The 11894-nt window shown below is 35.3% G+C and overlaps 1 long non-coding RNA gene and 1 other non-coding gene across 2 annotated transcripts; both read right to left on the bottom strand.

Annotated features, from left to right (window-relative positions):
- Positions 1-1925: 1925 nt before the first annotated feature.
- On the bottom strand, positions 1926-2803 carry LOC131233534 (uncharacterized). Its single transcript, XR_009165273.1, has 2 exons — positions 2582-2803; positions 1926-2318 (listed from the first exon to the last, which is right to left on the bottom strand). It is a non-coding gene; the product is annotated as an uncharacterized LOC131233534 (long non-coding RNA).
- A 7989-nt stretch (positions 2804-10792) lies between these two features.
- LOC131234180 (small nucleolar RNA R71) lies at positions 10793-10899 on the bottom strand. Its single transcript, XR_009165588.1, has one exon. It is a non-coding gene; the product is annotated as a small nucleolar RNA R71 (small nucleolar RNA).
- Between the last annotated feature and the right edge of the window lie 995 nt (positions 10900-11894).

Raw genomic sequence — 11894 nt, 5'->3', positions numbered from 1 at the left:
CCTGTAGTAGCATTCAAGTAATGTCCTTGATTTCACCTGTTTCAGCCTGAGCTTTAAAATCCTGTCCTATTTTGGCTTCCTGTCCTACAGAAAAAGGGGACTGTAGATGTTGAGGGGCTGCTAGACCAGACCTTTCTGTTAGCAGTTTGGTCCAAATCTAAACAATGGTCTGTTCCAGTCCAACCATGACATGTTTAAACAAATAAAATGATAGGAACTGATTGCAACTACCTTCCTGTAGCACAGTTGGCAGTGTTTGCTCTATAAAATAAAAAATAAAATGGTACTTAAACACCACAACCCATTTTGAATTTTACCAATAAATAGTAGAATTGAAGCAATAGTCCAACTGGCAATATGCCCAATCCAGATGTGCAGACTAGTTTGGGTCATATGTCACTGCAAAAACAAAACCCAAACCACACAAATGGAGAGAAATGCCCAATCTAGATGTGTAGACCAGTTTGGGTCATATGTTAACAATTGTTTTGTTCAATTGATGGTTCTTTGCCATCCAAATAACACAAAAACTCAAATCATGGCCAGCCACAGGTTGAGAACTCTGTTTTTGCTTGGTGGCCCAAGCATGGAAACATGAAATCCTCCATACATGGGTTATACCCTAATGACTTGAGCAATATTAAATCCAACGTTTCTCATGGTATAGTCCACCATACATTGAAGGTCCTTTCTCTTTTTTGTGTGTTGTTGGGTTATGTTAACGGGGTTGAAATTAGTATAATCTTGGTGAAGGAGCATGGTATTCTAGAACAGGTTCCTTTGCACCATCTTGTTAACCCAATAGACAACACTCAGATTGTGTGTAGTTGCATGGGTATATGTAGGTGTTAGAAAAAGAAAAATTGGAAAGGATTGTGTTGAAAATGATCGAGAGCTTAAAAACAATTGTGTTGAAAATGATCGAGAGCTTAAAAACAATAGAGGACTTGAATGCAGCAAGCAGCCATGTGGGCATACGTTGGTTGTAAAAGAAATGAAAATCTACTAAAGAGTATGTTCAAAATGATCATGAGCTTTTAATCAAATAAGCAATAAGTCAGTTTTCTCTATATTGTTTAAGTTAAATTGGTTTTTTTTTTTGGTCAGCTTGCTGAGTTTCCTAACCATGGTTCATTGGTCTGCCATTGTGAATGCGCCCTTGGCTGCATATTTTGTCTTCAATAGGTTTTTCTACTATTTTGGGTTAATGTGCTTTATGCGTACTTCGCATTGTGCTATAAGGGTAATATTTTTTTACTTGTAGCATATTATTCATGAATTATATAGTTACCAATGTTCTATGAGCCCATAGTTTGGTGTTTTATAGCTGGATACTTGAAGCCTTTCCATGTTTGGACCATAGATGTCCACTAACCAACAGAGTTTTCAGCTTTAAGTTTTAACATAATTCCAAAGACTAGTTCGTCCAAAATTTTCTTCTTCTTTTTTGCCTCTTTTTTTTTTTTTTGCAAGCTGTTGGATTGATTAATTTGTTATCGAGTAGTCTATAACTTGTGTGAACTGCTATGTACTGTGTTACTACTGTCAATAACATGAGCTGTAAACAGCGGCATCTGGTGCTTCTTGGGAGTTCTGGATATTAGATTCATGGTGTTCATAGAAACTCATGTGTTCCTTTTCTTCTTCTTTAGGGCTGCTGCTAGGTTCAAGGGGCCAGGATTAAGGAGGATATTTGAAGGCAGAAATGAATCAAATGATAAGTAGCAAGTTGGTTATAACTTGCAAGCGAAAGCAAAAGCAACCCCGTTAAAATAACCCAATAACACACAAATAAGAGAAAGAACCTCATAAGAATTTAGTGGATTTAGTTTATGTTAAAATTGAATACCTGCCATACAAGAAATTCAAATTAAACTATCCAAATAATATATTCTAGTCCAGATGTATCATTAACCAGAAAAAAGAAGAAGAAGATTATTTTGATTATCTGACCATTGAATTGGTGGACATTGACTGTGCGATTAAAAATGAAATACATACAATGGTAACTAAGAATCAATTCTAAAGAAGCATAAATGATGAGAAAAATGCCCTTTCAGAGAAATAGATATCAGGATTCTCTATTCCCTCAGGTCATAAAATGCTTACCAATCCAACAATCTTTTTTTCAATCATTGAGGTTGGATTAGAGTTCAGTGCATTCACCAAAGATACAATCAGTTGCTTCAGCATGGACTGCTTAGATAGACCCGCTTGGATGGGTGATTTCCCTCTTTCCTTCTTGGTCCCCACATTTCTCTCTCATACACCAACCATCAAACAGGGGGTGTGCATGTCCACAATGTATTTTCCATTGCCTTCCCAATCAAACAAAAATAATTGACACAGATATAGCAACAAAAACCAAGGATTAAAAATGGATTTGGCATATCATACCATTCACTAAGAGATTTAGGGCACCCACCTATAAACCAATCCCAAACAGATAAAAAAATAAAAATCCAAAATATATGAAAAAATAATAATATCCAGATCTACAGATGAGGAAATAAATAACAAAAAATGAAAATCTTTATATTATGGCTTGAACATTCAATGTTTGAGAGAGAGAGAGAGATACCAACAACGTCGAGAGGTTGACTTAGGGGATGCTCGCTGGAAAGATTATGCTGATCGGAAAGATGCATGCGTCGTCAGATTTGGGGAAGAAATCCTTCGGAGAGTGGCAGAGAGGTTGAGAGAGAGGGAGGGAGGGAGGGAGAGAGAGAGAGAGAGAGAGAGAGAGAGAGAGAGAGAGAGAGGGCGATGGGGGGCAAGGAAGGGTGAGGGAGAGAGTGATAGGGTGAGCGAGAGAGTGAATAAACTTCTGGAACCCCAGATCACGTTAGCAGAGACATTTCGTCAAACACATGTTGTGCACACCTTAAACATTCACAACAAATGATGAATGGCAAGACTATTCTATCACTGCATCCATTGTATACATGGTATACATCCATTGTATGCGGATTTACATATCTAAAAATTAAAAACGTAAATAGAGAAATGAGTACCTGGCCAGGGAAGAGATGAAGGGCAGGGGCTACTGGCCGCACCAGTCAGGAAGAGAGAGAGAGAGAGAGAGAGAGAGAGAGAGAGAGTCGGGAGTAGGAAGAAGCTCAGAGTCGCGCGGGTGTCTAGGACCGGGATGGAGAGAGAGAGAGAGAGAGAGAGAGAGAGAGAGAGAGAGAGAGAGAGGCAGAGATAGAGAGAGGGCAGAGGGATGGTGGCGAGGGCAGAGGGAGGGCAGATTTTTGGGAGAGGGAGATTGGGCGCGGCTTCTTTTGAGCGCTCGCCCAATTTTGGAATACATTTAGGTCGGTGCATTGTGGGCCCCACCATGATGTACATGTTTCATCCATTTTGTTCATACATTTTTAAAGATCATTTTAGTGCTTGATATAAAAATTGATAGTGATATAAATCCTAGGTGGGCCACACCACAGGATAAAAATAATGAATGAATATTCACAATTAAAATCTTCCTAAGGCCCACTGTACTATTTATTTGACATCCAATCTATTGATTTGGTCATAAAAACCCAAATGAAGGGAAAAAATAAATATCAACTTGATCCAAAACTTTTATGGCCCCCAAAACGTTTTTAATGGTCAAAATTCATTCAACACTATTTCCTATAATGTGGTCCACTTGAGATTGAGATATAATCATTTTTTTATCATATAATAAAATGATATATAAAAATAGATGAACGGCATGGATGATACACATACATCATGGTGGGCCCCACAGAGCACCGACCACCAGCTAATGACCGGTGTCAAGGGGAGTAGCCAATCCGTTCCCATGATTTATTCATGTCGTCCATCTATTTTTATATATCTTGTGGGACCGACCATGATTTATTCATTTTATCCACTCCATCCATCATTTTAACATATAATTTTGGAGAAAAGAGACCCAATGGTCTATACTCAACACATACATAAGGATATTCAAGGATGACACATGTGAGTTCTGGGCCACTCATGTAGATCACCATATAATGTCTATCATACCCCAAAATTAGTCTGATACATTCATTAGGTGAGCCACACATTCATGCTGAATATGGAACATCCATAATCTTTTCTCTAACCATCTAGAAACCACTGTTAGCATTCAGTTAGTGAAAATTCTCCAACACTCAGTAATTGTAAACAGCAACAATAACATGCAAAGTAAGCCCAAATTTAACAACAAATACACAAAAAAATGCTAATGTATATAGATAATCTAAACAGATTCACAAAATACCCCAACAAATTTCAACAATCTAATAAATAAAATACATCAGATGCAAATAATGCATGTTGAAATGAAATAGAAATAATCAATTTGATCCAAGTGGGACACATATGGATGTGTTGGATTTGTGAACCACATAAAAATCCTCCTAAGACCCACTGTACCATTTATTTGACATCCAATAAGTTAATTAGGTCATACAAGGCCAGATGAAGGGGAAAAACAAAAATCAGTTTGATCCAAAACTTTTATGGCCCCAAAATGTTTTTTAATGGTTGACGCTCATTCAACACTATTTCCTGGAATGTGGTCCACTTAAGATTTGGATATATCTCATTTTTGGTTTCATACCGTAAGATGATATTTAAAAATAGATAGATGACATGGATTAAACATATACATCATGGTAGGGCTCACAAAAGTTTTGGATCAAGATGATATATATTTTTTCACTTCATCCAATTTTTTACACCTAATATATCAATAGGTTAGATGTCAAATAACCATTACAGTGGGCCCTAGGAGGTTTTTAACAATGGACATTCAATCAAAAAAAAAATCCATGGTGTGGTCCACCTGAGATTTATATCTATCTCATTTTCGGGATTAAGTCATAAAATTATCTTTTAAAATGGATGGATGGCGTGAATAAAACACATACATCATCGTGGGGTCCACATTGCATCGACTACTAGTAACCTGCCTAGTGGCAGCGTAACTAGCCAAACCACGTACGTTTCTGGATGGAAGCAGATTGCATATAGAGTAACTCGGTACCCTAAGCGTACTGAGTAAATCCTGTGGGGCCCACCATGATTTATTCATTTATTCACTATCCCACTCTTTTCTATGGTGGGTCCACTTGAACTTTGGATCTGCCCTGTCAGTCAGATGCACCATTCCATGGTGGGCTACGAGCTTAAAAATAAAGTCAATCTATGACTTGGGTGGGCCACACCACATACTATAGTTGAGAGAGTTACCCTCCCATTAAAACATTCATAATCATTTATTGGGCCCACCTAGATGTGGTTCATAGATCCAGCCCATTCATTATGTGTGTCCCACTTGGATGAGGAGTCAGACCAAGTTTCATACACATCCAAAACTCATGTGGGCCCCACCAAATGCTTTTATATATTTTAGGGATGTCTTCGCATAGTTTTAGATGCTATGGCCCACCTGAGTTTCGTATATGACTGATTTTTGGATTAAAGGGGACACATCAGATGCATGGTGTTGATGTTCTACACACATCATGGTGGGGCGCATGCAGATTAACCTCATGGGAAGTTCCTATGAGGTGACCTTATAGTACCATTTCACTATTTAAGTAACTCCTTCATGGGTGTTACTCTAACCATGTAGGGCCCACCTTGATATATTTTATGTATATCGACACCGTCCATTCACTCTATTTACTGATCAGTACCCTCAATTTGACTAGTTACTCGTCTCGATCATACTACATATGAGAAAGATATTGGGCAAACAAGATTGATCAACAATTTAAGTGAATTTTGATTTAAACATCCGAAGTTATTTACTCCTTATGTCCGGACTGATCAAATTGTTTAAAAATAGTTAAAGGTTGTTCATAATATCAAAAATATATAAATTAATAGAAAACACAAACATCAGCTTGATCCAAAACTTCTATGGCCTCTAAGAAATTTTAAATGGTAGAGTTTCAATCACACTATTTCCTGTGGTGTGGTCCACTTGATCTTTGGATGTGCTTCCTTTTTGTTTTTTAGACCTCAAATTATTTGTTAACATGGATGAATGGAGTGGATAAAATAAATAAATAACGGTGAACCCCACAGAGTTTACTCTGGTAAAGGTAACGAGTAACTCACTTAAATGTAGTGGAGAAAGGTTTCCTTAAAACATTCATAATCATATATTGGGCCTGCCTAAATGTGATTCACATATCCAACCCACTCATTATGTGTGTGCCACTTGGATGAGGGGTCAGACTAAGTTTCAACCGCATCCAAAACTCATGTGGGCCCCACCAAGTGCTTTTATATTTTTTAGGATGTCTTCAAATAGTTTTAAATGGTATGGCCCACTTGAGTTTCGTTTACCGATGATTTTTTAGATATCTCATAACATAAAGAGGACACATCAAATCCACGGTGTTGATGTTCGACAAACATCATGATAGGGCCCACAAAACTTACTAACATCAATTCTTAGGTTCTCACGAGGTCAGTAAGTTGGGTCACAATTTTAACTAGAATATTTAGCCCATTTTACATCTCTAGTCCATTCACTCTATTTTACTATCAATACTCTCAATTTGACTAGTTACTCACCTCAATTTTAACAAGAATATTTGGCCCAATTTACATGTCTACATATGAGAAAGATATTGGGCATACAATATTGATCAACAATTTCAGTGAAATTTGATTTAAACATCTGAAGTTATTTACTATTCAATTTGAACTGATTAGATTGTCCAATAACGATTAAAGGTTCAATTAGTGAATGTGCATAATAATTTAGTAATTTTATTTTTCACAAATAAATTTAACATTTTTTTTTTCAAAATGTATATTTTTTTTACTCTTTTAACTAAATATCATTTTTATTATAAATAAATTTAACATTTTTTTAACAAAATTTAGTTTTCTTCTTTAAAATATATATTTTTTTACAATTTGTCAATTTTTTCACAATTTTTTTTTAATTTTTTTAATTTTCTTTTTCAAAATATCATTTTTAAAATATTACTTTTGTTATATAAATTTTTAATTTTTCTTTTCAAAATACAAAATCTAGTTTTCTTTTTTAAAAAATATATATTTTCTACAATTTGTCAATTTTTCACAATTTTGTTTAATTTTTTAAATTTTCTTTTTCAAAATATCATTTTTTAAATATCACTTTTGTTATATAACTTTTTAATTTTTCTTTTTAAAGTACAAAATCTAGTTTTCTTTTTTAAAACATTTTTTTTTTAGAATTTGTCAATTTTTTCACAATTTTGTTTAATTTTTTAAATTTTCTTTTTCAAAATATCATTTTCTTATCGAAATTTTTTTTTTCAAAATTATCAACATTATTCAAAGTTCTTAATTTTTATTTCAAAATCTAGATTTTTATAAATTTTTTTTTTTTTCAAAATCTAATTTTTTTTTCTTAAACATTGTTAGTTATTTTTCTAAGCTTTTTAACTTTTTTTTTTTCAAAATTCATAATTTTTTTGGTTCTTAATTTTTGACTTGAGCATTATAGATAGTTTAGGACAGTCTCTAATGCAGACGGTCTTTGACAGTCTCAAATGACCACTATAAGACGGCTAAGAACCGTCTCTAATAGAGACGGTCTTTAACAGTCTCAACTGGAGTCTGCTAAGGACCGTCCCTTATACAGACTATTTTTGATTATCTCATTAAACCAGTAAAAGATGGCCGATGACCGTTTATAATTGAGACGGTCTTTGACAGTCGCAGATTACCAATAAAAGACAGTCAATAACCGTCTCTAATACAGACGGTCTTTGACCCTCTCAAATGACCGCATATGAGATGGTCAAAGACCGTCTTTAATAGAGACGGTCCTTGACAGTCTCAAATGGAGATAGCTAAGAACAGTCCCTAATACAAACTATTTTTGATAGTCTCAGATTACAGGAAAAGACGGCTAATGACCGTCTCTAATTGAGACGGTCCTTGACAGTCTCAAATTACCAGTAAGAGACGGCCAATGACCGCCTCTAATATGGACAATCTTTCACTGTCTCAAATGGCTGCATATAAGACGGTCAGAAACCGTCTCTTATTCCAAACGGTCAATGACCGTCTTTTATCTGCAGTTAATGACGATTTTTGACCGTCTTAAATGATTTGTGGACGTTCAATTTTTTTAAGACAATATTAAGGACAGTCAAGAGCCATCTAAAAGTTTAGAGACGGTTTATGGCCGTCTCTAAAGCGTCTTTAAACCAAGCAATTTTAGAGACGGTCTAGAACCGTCTCTAAATCCATCATTGTTTTCCATTTTTCACGTAGTGTATAGAATCTAGGTGTCCAGCTAGATGAATTAATTGGATAGCCTGTATGTATTACTTGGACAGTTGAGACTCAAATATTGCGTAATTTTCTCCATTTATATCTTGATTTTATGAATAGGAATCAACTTAATATCGTAATTTACTCATGTTTGTGTTGCAAGGTAAATTTAAGAGCTTGGATTGAAAAAATGTGCTAAAAGCATGAATTTGATGCTTAAGAATCACCAAGGCAAGAGATGGATCTTAGGAGACCAAGACTGAAGAATTGACATGCCAAAGATCCAAGAAAACCAAGTGAGGAATGAAGAAAATTAAAATTTGAAGTGAAGAAAAAGGAATCTTGAAATCGTTTTGAAAAAGCATATTCTGAAACTCCAAGTCATTTTGTGAAATTGCGCAGAGTGAAGTCTATTTTAACAAACTACGTAAATTTGAGGCGGTTTCTAGAATTTTTCAACTAGGTGCGAAAGTTGGAGTTCCCCACTTATAAATATGGCTTCCCAAGGCATTCGTAAGCTTTATTCAAGGCATCCCGAAGCAAGATCGAGGGTTTTTAGAAAGTTTTATCTAGGGTTTTTGAAAAGTTTCATAGTCTTAATTTATTTTTCTTTGCAAGCTTTTAGATATTTATTCTTTCTTGTTACTTTCTTTATTCTAGTTATATTTTTCTAGTTTCCTCTAGCTTGCCCAAGTTAGAAGGGAAGCACATGAGTTTAATAATTCTTTAAGTTTTGATGATTGATTATTTTTAATGATGAGATGAATGGTGAATGCATGTTATCAGTTATTTAGGTTTAGTTTTTTTATCCTCATGTGAGATTCATATGTTTCCATCATATGAGATTCACATTGATGGATAAGCTTACCCTGGATCAATTAGATTTCCTAGATAAGAGAGGTTCTCAATCTGCTACATTTCTTTGATATTCATCATCTCATAGATATTGAATTCTTAAAATCACTGGTGCTTGAGAAAATATATCAATGGTGCAAATCCATAATTTTCTAATCTTTTATATCATTTATTTGAAATGTCTAAATTATTTTATTTTCTGATTAGGCTGACTATAGTGCTTGGATCCTAGTATCCAAGCCATCATGATTTTGCAACATTAACCTATGTGTGGAACTTTGAAGCTTGAGTGTTGTTTTAATTTAATTGAATTACATCCATTTAAAACTCTCAAAATCAAATCATCAGTTTAGTTTTTATTACTTAGTTTGTTTTGCATTTGATTTTCTCTTTCTCGCAATTCATCTCTATGTGGGATCGATCCTTTATTCACGGGATAAACTTATGAACCTTTACACTTGGAGGCAAGCAATCAATTTTTTGGTGCCATTGCTGGGGAGACTGAGATAGATTAGATCTGTGTAAGATAGCTAAGGTAAGTCCTCTTCTAAACCCTTCAAAATTCCTGTAGATTTTCTATGTTATTTTAAAAGTAAATTCCATTGGGTCTTTCAAGCACTAACTGTGACATAAGGTTGCCCTGCTTAGGATTTTATTACCTAAGTGTTATGGTTGTCCTACAGTTTCCGTTTGATCACAAAGATCATCCACTGAATCTATTTTTTAGATTAACATAATTTAATTTCCACATTAGTTTTACTTTTGTTGATTTATTTTTTGTTTTGTGGTTTGAACTCTTATGGTCGACTTTGCTGCCTGGGTTGTTGATTTATTTTGCTTTGTGGATTGAACCCTTATGGTCGGCTCTGCCGGCTGAGTTGTAGATTTATTTTACTTTATGGATTAAACCCTTATGATCGGCTTTGACAAATGGGTTGTTGGTTTATTTTTCTTTGTGGATTGAACCCTCATGGTCGGCTCTACCACCTGAGTTGTTGGTTAAGTTTTTATTTTTATTTTAAGTATCATACTTGCTATTTGAATTAGTGGTATTTGTTGTATGGTGTGGATAGTTTTTGTCCCGTTGGAGTAAGGATTAAAATAATCGACTCTTTTCTAAAGGCGGACTAGTTCCAGGCCTTGATCATTCACTTAGGAGACACACTCAACATCACTTGGATTCCATGGCAGACCCAGTTGATAATCCAAATCCAAAACTGTCAGATCCAACTATAAATCAAAACAGAGAAAATCAATGCAATCCTCCTCTTAAGGATGAGAATGAAGTTCATAAGAATGTGATACACCAACCACGAACTTTACGTGAACATCTACATCCTGAGAGATCAACTTTATCATCTTGCATAATGTTCTCTGCTCACACAGCGAACATTGATTTTAAACTAAGTGTGATTCAATGATTCCTAAATTTCATGGCTTGGATTTTGAAAGCCCCTACTTGCACCCCAAGGACTTTGAGGAAGTGATTGCAATATTACAAGTAAACAATGGCGATAGAGATGTACTCAAACTTAGGTTATTCTCATTTTCTCTAAAGGATCAGGTCAAAGCATGGCCCAACTCTTGAAGACCTCATACCATCATTACATGGCACGCTTTAAGTAGAGAGTTTTTGAAAAAATTCTTTCCCGAGCACAAAACAAATGCACTGAAACATGAAATCATGTCGTTCTCTCAAAAGAGGAATGAACTGTTTTTTCAAGCTTGGGAGCGCTTCAAAGACCTTCTACTCACTTGCCCATATCATGGTTATGAACCCTGACACTTGATTGATGCGTTTCGAAAGGGGCTCACCATGGATACCCATCAGTTCATAGAGATGGTGTGTGGTGGAACCTTTCTCGACAAAGATCATAATGAGGCTTGGGATTTTCTAGAAATATTAGCAGAAAATACTCAGACATGGGATATCTCTGCTAAACCAGATCAAACTAGACCTATTCCTAGAGAGAAAGCAGGGATGTATGTCTTAAGAGAGGAAGACGACCTTAATGCAAAACTCGCTGCATTGGTTAGAAAGGTCAAAGCCTTGGAAATTAGAAAGGTTGATATGGTTAAAGAAAACACTTCCTTAGGTAATTTTTGTAGAATTTGTGGTGGTACAGACCATAACACAAATGATTGTCTAATAATCCCAGTTGTACAAAATATCACGCATGAGCATGAGCAAGCAAATGCTATAAATAACTACCAAAGGTCAATTATGCAACCACTGAGAAATATGTACAATCCAAATTGTCATAACCATCCTAATGTTAGTTGGAGGAATGAACCACAAATTAATGCGCCCAATGCACCTCAAGGCCCTCTACAAAACAACTTCTTTGGGGCACCTAACAATGCACTATATGTGCCCCCATCAAAGTGATCATCTGTGGAGGATGCAATGATCACAATCATGAACTCTCAAACTCAAATGAATCAGTCTACAATCTAATCAAATTGGAAATTAAAAAAAGTCGTGGCTAGGATTGAGACTTAACTAAATGCTAAGGAAAAAGACACCTTTCCTTTTCAACCTATGCTAAACCCTAGAAATACACATTTAATTGGAGACTCAAATCCAAGTGAGCTACATCATGAATAAGCCAAGACCATCATTACCTTGAGAAGTGGAAAATAGGTTGATAACAAGATAATGCAACTGCTAGAAATACTAGAGGATGAGCCACCATCTCAAGAGAATGATGAACCAACTATGGTTCAAGAGCTGCAAAAATGAAAGGATAAAGAGACTAAGTCACATG

Source organism: Magnolia sinica, chromosome 18 (assembly GCF_029962835.1).
Source record: "Magnolia sinica isolate HGM2019 chromosome 18, MsV1, whole genome shotgun sequence".
Classification (NCBI taxonomy): Eukaryota; Viridiplantae; Streptophyta; class Magnoliopsida; order Magnoliales; family Magnoliaceae; genus Magnolia; species Magnolia sinica.
This window is presented reverse-complemented; position numbering and strand designations above follow the sequence as displayed.